Source organism: Euprymna scolopes, chromosome 6 (genome assembly GCF_053919585.1).
Source record: "Euprymna scolopes isolate OS-2025 chromosome 6, ASM5391958v1, whole genome shotgun sequence".
Classification (NCBI taxonomy): Eukaryota; Metazoa; Mollusca; class Cephalopoda; order Sepiida; family Sepiolidae; genus Euprymna; species Euprymna scolopes.
Genome location: NC_136487.1, coordinates 144,836,583 through 144,848,657, shown reverse-complemented (window position 1 = coordinate 144,848,657; position 12,075 = coordinate 144,836,583). Strand labels below are relative to the sequence as shown.

General features: G+C 36.3%; 1 pseudogene; it reads left to right on the top strand.

Moving 5' to 3' along the window:
* Positions 1–2,526: 2,526 nt before the first annotated feature.
* Positions 2,527–2,639, top strand: LOC145278394 (5S ribosomal RNA; annotated as a pseudogene).
* The last annotated feature ends 9,436 nt before the right edge of the window (positions 2,640–12,075 follow it).

Here is a 12,075-nt window from a genome sequence, read left to right as displayed (position 1 = left end):
GGGTAAACCGAGCATTAATTAATTAAAGGAAGCCTCCGATTTGTTATTTTGTGCATACAGTTTCCTATGCAGCTACGAGCGGCAAAGCAAAAAGAGGCATAAAAAAGGTATGGCAAAGTTTTGTTATACATACATATTTAGAAACGGCCATATATAGACACTAGATATATCACGATTACATACATAGATACAAAGAGACACACGTAATGAGATATTCACACAACAGAGAAGATCCTCCTCCCGCTACACATCACTTTCTTATGTATTTGCAATTAGGTAGATGTTGCAAGATTGGTACAATATGATGATGGCAACCTTCTTCTAATGGCTAATGATAATGTTTTTCTGCATCTAGTCTGGTGCACTGCAGAGTCTGCTGTTGTTATAAAGTCGACAACGGGGTTACCTCTTTGGGTACAGGTCTGGGCGGGTGATAGGGAGACCTAGGTTTGCCCAGTTACCAGGGTCCAATAGTACAAAGAATAAAAGTAATAGTAGAGTTTCGGTTTTAGATAAGATAGCATATCTTCATCTATGTAATTATAATACTCAGATCAGCTTGCTTGCTTACGTGTTTAAACCGTCCATCCGGTTTGTGACTTCCGGTTTCAAAAATTCTTTTGCTTACCTAATGTATGGCTGTTTTGTATTAAGTCCGGTATTAAAAGCCGTTGCTGCTATTAAAAGCATGCACAAGGTCAACAATATTTGAACGTATTTTCGTTACAAATAAATATAATTTAACCGCGTTGAGTAAAAGAAATAACTGATTTAAATATAAATATACAATATATAAGTATAATCATACTTATAACTATATTTGCTGCTTTTAGTAGCGCTCCTGTGAATTCTGACGATTTTTTTTCAGGCCTTACTTAAAAATATTTTTTCTTCGAGGAGGCTGGAAGTGGAAACTTGGTTTTAGTAGTGCTTTTAGTAGGGCTCCTCAATTTTAATTAGTGTTTGCAGTAGTGCTCTGGAGGCTTCCTGAGTTTTATTTTTTTAAGTCATCACTTGAAAAATGTTTTCTCAAGACAATAAAAGACGATATAATCTCAAAATCCCTTTTTATTTTGAACATTTTTCATTTTACCTTTTTAAGGGCCAACGGGTAACGGGTAGTATAATTATAAAACTCTGTTCACCGTCCGACTGTCCTTTTTTGCATCTTCTATATCAAAAACATGCTGTCATTGAAATTAGCTTGTATTTAATAAAATTCACTCTTTTCCTCAGTCCAACCATACTGAGTACAAATAAATCCCAGTCTTTGCTTGATTTGTAGACATAGTTTCAATCATCAAACTATGTTTTGTTGTGTTTTGGTTTCGGTTTCGATTTTACCTAATGGTACTCAAATCATTTTTTTTTTTTTGTACTTTTGAAATCATGACTACATATTGGGTGCAATATAATATGAAATGGTTGACTCTATATTAATAAATACACAATTTGCGTAAATTAAAATATCATATTTAAGCGTATTTTATGACCGTGCAACGCCGGGCACCCCTGCTAGTAAGTAATAGATTTCAAATGGTATGGCGGATCTGAAACCGTGCGTGACAAAATGTCGGATTAAATGTTAAAGGTTGCTCAACCCTGATCTAAGAATTTCTTGTCTCTTGCTGTATATCAAGTATTTCAGGGGCGGGGGGGGGGGTGAAAGAATGCTGAAACGTAATAGCTTTTGGAATCGATACATTGAAACTACTTCAGTTACTAAAGGTTTCTATTTTTACCATACTTGAGAGGAGTGATTGGTTTGTTAATTGTTTGGATTTGACAGGTGGGAATCATCATTGGTCATTTCATGCCGAAATCTACATATGTTTTATACACATTTCTTTTGTAGGCAAATATTTGGTAAACAAATATCTGAAAATAGATAGTTTCTATTTAACCCAGAGTTAGGGTGATGACAGGTTCTAATATTACGGGTAATAGTGGACCTAGGAGTTGCTACAATTAAGTAGTGAGTCCACACTCCTTAAATTTGGTATCTTAACAATGCGTACACTTTAAGGACGCAATCAGGAGCGAGATGAACGGCCATAATTTTTACCTGATAGAATTATAGTGGTCAGTGAAGTATTCGACATTCGATTTTATACCTGCTTTATAGCGGTGTACGTGGTGAAGCTTACCTCCAACGCAAACGCCGCCATTTTGAACAATTTGTGTTTTTATGACACAGAAGGATTTGAAATAGAAAAAGGAATATAGTAACAGTGATAAAGAAACGATAAAGTTATTTATCTCCGTCCCGCGATGATGCGACACAAGGGTCGGAACGTGCGATTCGAAGAGCCAGCGCCCTAGAAGAAAGCTCTGGCCTGCAGAAAAATGACTGGGTAATCTCGTCAGAATTCCCCATTAGAAAGACATTACGCGATTAGCAATAAACTAACGCCTTATATAGGGGAGGAGGCAAAGCCTACAACTATGGATCTCCTAGAACTTCAAAGAACTACAGACATGCAGCAATCAACAGAGAATAAGTTATTATAAAAATTGTCTATACTCTGTTGGCATAATCACGTTAACATACCGGTTCCAGTTAGATCACCGAAGTTAAGCAACGTTGAGCCTGGTTAGTACTATAATGGGTGACCACTTGAGAATTCCAGGTGCAATATGTGGCCTCTGCTTATTTCGGCATTGTTTCCAGTCGTTCTGAACTTTTTCTTATTACTGGATTCAAGCAGTGCCGGTTCAAGAGAAGTGTGGATGTTGATTGTGCAACACTTGCCTCACGATTACACGCACAACCACCCTTACAGAGGATATCCATTATCTTTCAAGACTGAACAGAGGTGCTGTTTGTACTCTGTTGATTGTATTTACATGTACATTAATATAGATTTGTTTTCTCACCTAGAAGTTTGTACAAAGAGAAACGCAGCAGGGAATAAGAGAGCGTGATGCATGAAAAGGATCGCATTAATAAACGTAAATAGAAAGCGTAAGTAAATGTAAATTATCTGAAAAATTAAAATAAATATGATAAAGAGACAAACAAATAACAAATAAATGTTGCCAAAGGCAACACAAGTTACTCTTCTAACTACCTGGATAAGTTTTTGGTTTTTTAACTTATTTTAAAGTGTGCTTTAATTGTGAAACGCAAGTCGTGCTAAGCGCTTCAGTTAAAATAAGAACAAACATGGCGCCATGATACTCTCTCTCCGTTAGAGTGCCTAGAATCGGTCAACGCCTCGAAAAAATAAAATAACGACAGACATCCACTAAATATATATCACTGTGACATTTGCTGGGTGAATTTCTATCAATATTTGTATTCTTTAAAAGTGCTGATCGATTATCGGGACTCCAAAGTAAGGAGAGCAACATGCCACCATCTTTGTTTTTCGTTTTAACTTAAGCGCTCAGCACAACTTTCGTTTCATACGTTAAACATTGTGTCACTTTCTAATATTATAGAATACTCCTATCGCTCTTGGGATTTGTACACAACTTGCCAACTAGTAGTTGGGCTGCAACAAAGCAGAAAACCAGTTTTTATCAAACGGAAATGGAATCATACTGTCTTTTCAATGTTAAAGGCCCGCCAAATAGTATTAGCATTATTCACAAGAATCACGGCATAGTGGATAATGTACTTGGTAAAATTCAGTTTTAAGTGATATTCTTCTGGGTGTTGAAGGTTCAATCCTCAGTGCGGACGATACTCAGAATACAATTGCGAATTACTTAAAACTTCTACTCAGTCATGGCTGACGAAATGAGAGCATGCTAGACCTGCAGATTAAATAAAGTGTTTCTTTTAGAAGTTCAGTCCAGATTCTCATTTCGAGTGAAAGGTTCTATAGTTAGACAAAATGCGCCTGAAAAGTTTTGAAAATAATAAAGGTGAAAGCAGTAGTCCGAATAATCCAAATAATAGAACATGTGTTAAGTTTCAACATAAAATAACCCAACCTAAGCACGAGAAAAACTGCGCCTAAAACTATTTTCATCTTTAGTGTCTTAAACATTTCTATATAAAAATAAGAAATTAAATAACATTGCTGATATTTTATACGCATCGTAGCAAAATTAGATATATAGCTATAGGGACATGTACACGTCTCTCTTTCTTTCTCTTTCTCGTTTTCTCTTCCTCTTTCTCTCACTCCATCTATCTCTACAACCTTTCAATAATTAACTTATTCTAAATCTGGTCATTCTAAACAACAATTAAAATATATTTCCATTAAATATTTATTCATTCTTGGTTGTAAACGTTTAATGTTTCAGTACTATATCATTTGTCCTTGCTTCTTTTTTTTTCTCATAAATCTACGAGGATCGCTCGAAAAGTAAAGTCTCCAATTTGTATCTCAAAAATTTAACGAGTTACGTAGACTAGAATGGTACCATTAAATAAAACAACCCTTTGTCCATCAGCATTACGGTTTCTGCACAGTCACCACCATTCTCAATGGAATTTTTTGAGCAATGAACGATGGCGTCCGAATCATGTTCATCATACGAGTGTCGTTTCAAAAGTAAAGCCTATTTTTTTCTTGAATAAAGTCAAAGAGATAGGAAGATGGAATAAATGTCATTAAAAGGAATGACCTTTTATGCTCTAGGATTAACTTTTCTACATAGCGACCACGATTTTGAGTTCACATTTGCCAGAAATTCAATGACGCATATCTACTTGTGACGCAGGTAAATGACAAGGGTTGTTTCTTAGGGTCTAATATAGTCTATACCTGCATAAAGAGAGATGAGAATTTCCGATCATAAATCTCTAAGTTTAGTCATTATAACAATATAATTTGAAATCTTCTCTGATCCAATCAGGCTAAAAAAAATAGGACGCATTACTTTTGAAACACTTCCTATGCATATATATAAATATATATATATATATATATATATATATATAAGTTAAATTGTATGTCTGTATGTCTGTCTGTATGTCTGTGTCTGTATGTATACATTTTCTTACCAAACTGCTGAGATTTGACATAAGGGGCATTGAGATTTAGGAACATCTTTTTAATCGGTTTTCGATCAGAAATTTTGCTGTTAAGGAGTCAAAGTTAAACGATTTGACCTTTGAAAACTCTATCAAACTCTTCCGTCAATTTTGGATCTAAACACTTAAAATTTTAGATGTAGATTATGTGGACATGGGTCAAACTTTTTAATTTGATTTGATCCCAAAACAATAAATGTTAAGAAGTCAAAATTGGGGTAAAAGCTTTAAAAAATTGACCTCTGCGGTCTCTACCCAATTACTCAGCCAATTTTTGGTCTAAAAATTTGAAATTTTACATAAAGTGTATTCAGACGTAGGGCAAGCTTTTTAATTGGTTTTTGGCTGAGAATTTGGCTGTCAAGGAGTCAAAGTAAAAAAATTTGACTTTTGCTATTTCCTGCAAACTTTTCAACCAATTTTGGGTCTAAATATTTGAAATTTTACATAAAGGATATTCGGACATGCAGCAAGCTTTTTAATCAGTTTTTGGGAGAAAAATTTGGCTACCAAGAGGTCAAAGTTGAAAGAGCTGTCCTTCGCAGACTCTACCGAACTCCTCAGCCAATTTTGGGTCTGAAACCTTAAAATTTTAGATATAGGTTACTTGCACATGAGTCAAACTTTTAAATATATATATATATATATATATATTATATATATGCTCATGAAGTTATGAACAGTACATAGGGCCCGAGCAAAGTCAGGCTGAATTGCTAGTAAATATATATATATATATATATATATATATATATATATATATATACGGATTGAGCACTTTTGAAGTAAATACTTAAAGTTTACGCATAAATTTATGCTTTCGTATATTAATTTTATATGAGTAGATGAAGTAGTTATATATATATATATATATATATGCATATGCATGTATATATGTATATATGCGGATATACATGCATGTATATATATGTATATATATGAATGTATATGCATATGTATATACGTATATGTATGCATATATAAATATATATATATGTATATATAATTATTTATGTGTATGTCTATATCCATGTATGCACACACACACACACACACACATATATATATATATATATATATATATATATATATATATATTCATTTGGTGTTGAGCATATATCTAAAGTTCTTGTTTGATGTCTCATCCCTCTACTGATCTGATTATATTCAGAAAGAGAATCTGTATCCTCTCTGAAATAACCGTATACTGATTAGTGGTTGATGTTAAATTATGATATGGCTTTTTGCTTTTATACACAGACTGCTTGATAAACTACTCCATCTTTTTAAAATGCATACAATTTTTTGTTTTTTATGTATAATTTATAAAATAAATGAATATGAGAGGAAAGTATAATGTATGGTCCGTTATTTAAAATTCAATGTAGGCGCTTTCAGTCAGTCATCTGCTTTTCAAATCGACCGGGAATCGCACCAACTGATTTCACAAGAAACTCTTGCGGAATGATAGACATAATTTCCCGTGTGCACCCTTCATGTTCTAAATTTTCATGGTTTGGTTGAACAGACTTGCTCTTTCAGTCAACCTCAGAAAAAAAAGTCACGAGACGTTAAGTCAGGACTTATGGTTGACTATTCGTGCAAACCGCGGCGACCCATCCATCTTCTAGGGAATTGAGCATTCAGCCATTCACGAACAATAGCAAACTGTGGAGTACCTCACTATGTTGAGAGATGAAATTTGGACTAATTATTAGTGCTATGGACAATATTGAAGACTTCATATTTATGCAAGATGGAACTCTTTCACAGGGGCGAATAGGTTCTGTTACAAGTTGATGCAAGAAAAAACTGCAAATGTCAACCGTGAAGATCAAATGTAAAGGTCAACTGTACACACATATACACCTACTGTTAAAGCTGTTTGAAAATAATGGCTTCCAGACTTAAAATGTTTTAATGCCAGTGTTTTTTTCCCTTTGCAAAACTCAATCATTTTCTGCAACGTCAAAAACAATAACAACAAATTTCCACTGTAAAAAAAAACAAAACAAACATGGATAATTATTTGGAGATGTAAATACTTGAGGCATTAAAGCGTTTTTGTTGTTGTTGTTGCTGTTGTTGTTGTTTTGTTTTTTTCGAAAATGGCTCGATTCGGCATTAAACAACTCAAACTGATTGATATTTCATTAAAAAAAATCAAACAGCTAAATCAAACTTTATAAATAAATAATTTGAAGATACAAAAACCTGGATAATAAAAACTTTTTCCCCAAAAATTACTGAATTCGACATTAAATAACCAAAAATTAGTTGATATACTTTCAATTTTATACACAGCCGCTGGCATCTATTTAGCAGCAGTCGTATGACACGTATGCAAATGGCGTTGCTGGTGTGTGAGCTGACGTCACAGCGGAGAAAGGGAATAAAAGAAGGATGAAGAGAAAATAGGACATACATGAGCGGCAAGCGACGGAAAAGCACGTGTGTGGCAACAGCGAAGAACCACATGGGCGAGTCAGTGCGAGAGGAACTGTTAAAACAAACAAGATGCAATGAGTTATTTTGGAAAGTACCATGAATAGATGCCTTTTATTTCAACTTTGAGTCAAATTTCTTTCCTTTTTTGTTCCTTTGTGACTGTCACTGTATGCAACGTCGGGTCCGAAGGCGTTAAAATGTAACGACACCGCTGAAGCCCATAACATAGAAACAAAGAACACCTAGTGGTATTAGTGGACATAGCATTTAAATCCCAACACCAAGGTGAGGAGCCATTGCTCAAAATGACAAGGTATTACAAAAGGACTGACTGGGAAGCCATCAGAAAACACAGAAATGCCCCCACAGACCAATGTATTCTCTCTTCCTGCTGAACACTGTGTCAATGAGACACCCGAATTCCTCCCCAATCTAAAAACCAGAAGGTCGCATGCACGGCAACCAAAAAAGCAGAACTGCTGGCCCGGCGATTCGCTTCAAGCTCTAAAAACCAACAAACAACTCTCTCCCAGATATCTCTATGCGGACCGAAGTTACTTGATGAACTGAAAATTATCCCTTCTCATGTCCGCGATATCATAAAAGACTTCTTCCAAGGCATGTTGGCTTGATCTTATCTCTGCTATACTAATTAAGAAATGCTCAGCTGAGCTATCCCTCGTACTTCCAAAACTCTACAACAAATACCTTGTTGAATCTTGCTTCCCCAATAGCTAGAGGATGGACGCTGTGGTAGCAATGTACAAGAATTCTGGTTAAAGAACTGACCTTCTCAACTATCGCCCTGTCAGTCTCCTTCCCCCACTTTGCTAAAATCTTCGAGACCTTAATCAATCAAGCACTATTCAACGATCTCGCAAAAGCTAATTTTCTCTCTGACAAACAGTATGGATTGAGGCAATGTCGTTCTACAGCAGATATTTTAAAGTCATCTATGGACGCATATACAATGCACTGGATAAGGCGGGTGGAGCTAGGATTGTAGCCTTTGATATATCCAAGACTTTTGACAAAGTCTGGCATGAAGGGTTACTAATAGCAATTGAATTGTAAAGTATAACTGGGAGTATACTAATTATAATTAGATACTTCTTAGGCAATGGAGCCATCGTGGTTGCCATTAATGGATGTATATCAGAGCAGCATAGCATTAATGCGAGAGTGCCTCGGTGGTCAATCCTTGGATCACTATTATTTCTGATATTCATTAACAACCTGCCTGATAATATTGTTTCCGAGATGGGTATATTTTCTGATGATACAACGCTCTATAACATGTACTAGGGAAAACGGATGTAGACAAATCTAAGACAATGGCAGAATCCTTAGAAAATGACATTAAGACCGTAGTGGAATATGGCCGTAAATGGATGGTAATATTTAATGCTTGTAAGACTAAGCTGCTCTCCTTTAACAATTACAAGAAGCCTTCCCAACCACCAATATCATCTTACCTGAGAATTCTTTCTTCAAACTCCTCAAGTTAACATTCACGGGCAATATGAACTGGAACAAATACATTGAGAACATTGCGAAGGCTGCTGTAAAGAAGATGGGTTCTCTCTATCGTGTTAGAAGACTACTCACACCTGAGAGTATCCTGTACTTCTACAAAACCACAATTCGTCTATGCATGGAGTATTGTTTCCACGTTTAGGCCGGTGCATCTAGTCCTAGTCTCGTTCTCCTAACAGGTCCAAAAAAAAGAGTCTTCAGTCTAATACGTCGCACTTTGTCAACTAAGCTCCAACCCCTGTCCCATCGCTGTAATGTTATATCTCTGTGCTTGTTTTACAAATATTTTAATGGAATGTGTTCTGATGAAATTGTTGCACTTGTTCCCCTCGACGTACATATCCCCGATAAAACCACTTAGCAACAAAATTAAACCCCTTCACTGTTGGTGTCTCTAAATGCCAGAAAGTTGTCTACTCTAATAGTTTCTTCGCTCGAACAGGTAGACTTTGGAATTCCCTTCCTGCTACCTGCTTCCCTGGCTGTACTAATATGCAGAAGTTTAAATGTAACGTAAACCAATATCTTGTTAATCTTTCCTAGGCATGGTTCCAAATAATAGCCCCTTACGTCCATAACATTCATTAGTTGGGGGTGAACGAGAGGGAAAAAAAGATTAACGACAACGTTACAAAACAAAACAACCAAACCTGTCGTTAAATAAATGCCCTAGAGTTGTAGCTTTCTTGGCAGCGTAGATGAATACAAGGATTTTCAAAAGACACTTATATAATCTAACACAAATGGAGATGAAGTTGACTGGCTGTTGGTTTGAGCAATCAACCTTTATCAGTTCCATACGTCCTCCACACGTATTATTCCCCAACTCATTCGAAGCCACAGATACAATTAAGATATATGTTTATCCGTCAGTTGTTTGCTGTGTTTGTCATTATTCTTTTAAACCATCATCATCATCATCATCATCATCATCTGAGTCCGAAGATTCTATTGTTGTCATTGGTTTCGCTGAAATTTTTGTAGTAAAAATTATTTCTAGAAAGACATCGGGTACTAACGGGAAGAACCACGGGAAGGTTGGCAACATCCTAAGTGAAAGTGACATTTATCGCACGAATTGGATTCGAACTTGAAACACCGAGGTCGTCAGTTTGTGTTGTTAATCAATTGACCCCTATCAGCTCCCATTTAACCCCTTAAGCCCCAGGGTTTTCATTTTTTTTTTTACTATTGAGTTGTGTAAGAAGTAGGGCTAGGACAACAGCATATTCTTTTCATTGTTTTGACTCTCGAGTGTGTATACGTTGATATCTTATATGCTTTTATATAGAGTTATGTAGTTTTTGGTTGATTAAATGTGTCCAACTGTGTCAGATATATACTCAAGAGTCAAAACAACGAAAAGAATATTCTATTGTTATAGACCTAGTAAAGACTAAAAGTTGGATAGAATACCCAAATTGAAAGGAATAAAGTTTTTTTTTTTATTATGAAAACGAAATATTTACTTTCCATTGACTAGAACACTGGCATCTTCGTTTGTACTCGATTACATTGGTCTGCGTAGTTTCAAAGGTAAAGCATCTGATAAGTGATTCTATGCAGAATCTACAAATCACACTCATTTTGTTTAATCAGGCCACGTTTTTGAGATACGAGGCGGTAAAAATAATTAAAAACGCCATTTAGTGCTATTTATTCCTTCCTTTAATTTTGGAGAAAATGTCTTGACAAAAGAAATAATTTTTCCTTGCATAGTTCAGAAGATAAAGAGGATATATTACAGAGAAGCTAATCATGGATGAAGGGCTTTTTCAGTGACTTTCTCCTGTGTTAGGCAGCCACCGCGTTTCGTTTCAAATACCAACAGTAGTCCGCAAGAAAATTCACATCCCACTGGCCTTGGTAGCGTTCTTCCATGACACGAATATCCTATTGAAAACGTTCTCCCTGAAGTCAGCACAGTTCTGAAAGAAATAGTCTTAGTGGGACCGTAGAAATTGTATTTTGACTGACAGGCGAGCCCCTAAGTTTTGATAGTTGTTCAAGAGCTCATCGACTTCTTTCTCATATTCTGTACTTTGGTTATTTCCAAGAAAGTTTCTTATCATTGACGTAAGCGACCACCAAACAAACAGCTCAGCTGCATTCAGTGCATCGTCAAACACTGAGTCTTTCATAAGTTGTCTTATATGAGGCGCATCAAAGATGCCAGCCTTAAGCTTTTCCAGACTGATCCGATTGTGCTGAAGAAAAGTAAATCCCATGCCGCTCTTGTCCATTGCCTTCATAAAATTCTTCATCGGTCCCAGTTTGATATGTAATGGTGGGAGTAAAACCATGATTAGTACAAGAGAACGAGCCTGAACATTGTGTGAACCAGGTTCCAATCGTTGTCGTGGTGGCCATTCTTGTCTGACAAAACGTTGATCATCAGCCCGACTATCCCACAATCATAAAAAGCATGGATACTGTGTGTACCCACCCTGTAGTTCCAAAACCAATCCAACAAACTTCAGATCTCCACAGATGAAGCAACCATGGTAATTGTAGTTCAGAGAAGACAGTAGTTGATCTATGTTGTTATGAGTTTCTTTCATTTGCACCGACTGACCGATTGGAATTGAAGAGTATTTATTTCCGTTGTGAAGGAGGACTGCCTTGGGATTCCTACTGGAAGAGTCGATAAGCACTCTTCATTCAGTAGGAACATAGTCCAGCCCTATTGATTGAATCAAACCAGCAATGTTGTTGCAGTAAACTAATGACGAGTCCTTCTGAGTTGTGAAGAACTGTCTGAATTCTTTTTCATGCTCTCAGTATCAAAAGAAACTTGTCCCAGGTGCTAGCATTTTTTTTTCACGAAGACGAGAACCCAGCAGCTGTGCTGATTCCTTAGTTAGGTTTAGATCTCGTGTCAGATCATTGAGATCTGCCTGTTAGAAGCACTGGCCGGTCATTCTCTCCTAGCATGTATTCTCCACTCTCTGCCCTGTCTAGTGCGTTATCAGATTTCGATTAAGAGTAGATTCCATTGCAGCATTTGAATCGGGAACAGGCAGGCGTGGACCATGAGAGACTGGTCATATGACGGACGGAACATTAGGATACTGAATGCAATGCTTGTTCTTGTGGTT